This window comes from Phoca vitulina, unplaced genomic scaffold (genome assembly GCF_004348235.1).
Source record: "Phoca vitulina isolate PV1807 unplaced genomic scaffold, GSC_HSeal_1.0 scaffold48, whole genome shotgun sequence".
Classification (NCBI taxonomy): domain Eukaryota; kingdom Metazoa; phylum Chordata; class Mammalia; order Carnivora; family Phocidae; genus Phoca; species Phoca vitulina.
In genome coordinates this window covers 5,040,813-5,042,678 of record NW_022589751.1, presented here as the reverse complement: position 1 = coordinate 5,042,678, position 1,866 = coordinate 5,040,813, and positions in this window count along the sequence as shown.

Genomic DNA, 1,866 nt, shown 5'->3' with positions numbered 1-1,866 from the left:
AGGAGTTACCCCCACCTTCCTGTCAGGGACCTGGCTATTCCGTCCTAAGGACTGGCATTTCCCAAGTTAGGATTCATAGAAGATCTTCCTTTAAGATATCTGAATTAAGTGCACTTAGGTTTCCCTTTCTCAGATAAATGGGCAATTGCCTCTTTTCTGCTCTATCTCATTAAGGATGAGAAGCAGTTGCCCAGGAATGCACTTTACTTCACTGGGTTTTGCTTTCTGAAACAGCAATTTTTCTGCATCTTATGATCTACCTTGGCCTGAAGCACAGCCTCATCTATTATCCTGACCATTCAAGTTGAGAGTTTTGAAAGATATATGTAATAGAATAATGGAGGATGACGAAGGACACACCTGCCCATGCAACTTGGGTGGCCAACTCAAATCGAGTGTCAGTAAGGTGGTTGGAATGGGCACTGGAATGCCCACACCTACATAATATTACCACAATTGTGTGCAAAGATGAAATACACCATGTATTAAAGAATTCCTCCAGGTTTTATGGGCAAGAATCATAGTTCCCAACCTATAAAGATATGAGCAGAGTAAAAGAGAGTATCCAGGTCTATTTCCCATCTGAATGGCAAAGTGGAAGTTGATTTCTGATTTTCCCTATGGAAATGACTGGCTGCCCCATGTTGGTTGCATAAATAAGAATGGCTGTCCCGAGGCCAATCTTTTCAGGACAGAGTGAGAGAAACCTCTCCTTCCAACTATAGAATCACAAATTCTTTGATATGCCTCCCTTCAAGAGTTGGGCCTTAGCTCCTCTCCCCCTGAGCATGAGCAGGACTCAGTAACTCACTTCTAATGAGTAGAATGTGGCAGGTGTGACCTTGTGTCACTTACAAAGACTTGAACATAAAAGGTACTATGGCTTCCTCCTTGCTCTCTCTCTTGGATCACTTGCTCTGAAGAAGCCAGCTGTCATGTCATGAGACCATTAAAGCAGTCCTATGAAGAGGCCCACATGTTGAGGAACTGATGTCACCTGCCAAGAACCAATAAGCAACTGTGGCCTCTGGCCAACAGTAGTGTGAGTGAGCCACGCTGGAAGTAGATTTTTTAGCCTCAGTTAAGTCTTCAGATGACACAGCCCTGGCCAATGTCTTGACTGCAGCCCCACGAGAGACCCTGAGCCAGAGCCACTGAGCTAAGCCATTCGCAAATGCCTAACCCACAGAAGCCGTGAGATCATAAATGTTATTTAAAAGCTACTGAGTTTTAGACTCATTCATTGCGCAGCAACAGATAATTAACAAAGTTCCCCTTTGAGAATATTTCATTTGTGGTGAAAATTTTTTATAAATGTTATTTATGATGTATACCTTTATGTTTACTGTTCATAAAAAATAACTGGTCCGCTTTCAAGAGCAAGAGGGCTGATAAAATGAATTACCCTATTAGTTTAAACCTGAGCTGCCTGAACTTGACCAGACATGTTCCTAGATAATTTAGTGGATACACTCAAATGCTCCTCCGTGTAGATCACTCGAGTGGACAAAGAGGAAGTGGGGTCCAGGTTTATCAATTTCATTTCATTTTAATAGCAGAGTTAAGAGGATATTGTGATGGTTTTATCATATGCCTGCAAATTCTCTGACACCCCTTTCATTGAGATCTTGTTATCTCTGTCCCCTCCTGTGGAATCGGAGCCAACCACAGTGACTTGTTTATAACCAGAAGATGGCTCATTCAACAGCCCAGCTGAAGTGTCAGGTGCCGGCCAGTAACAACTACGAGACATGTGAGCAAGGACACTCCACCCCCCCCCCCCCCCCAGTGATTTCCATCCCCAGCTGGCAAGTTACTTCCAACTGTCAAGTCACTTCCCAGTTTAAGTCTTCCAGCTTGAGGCCC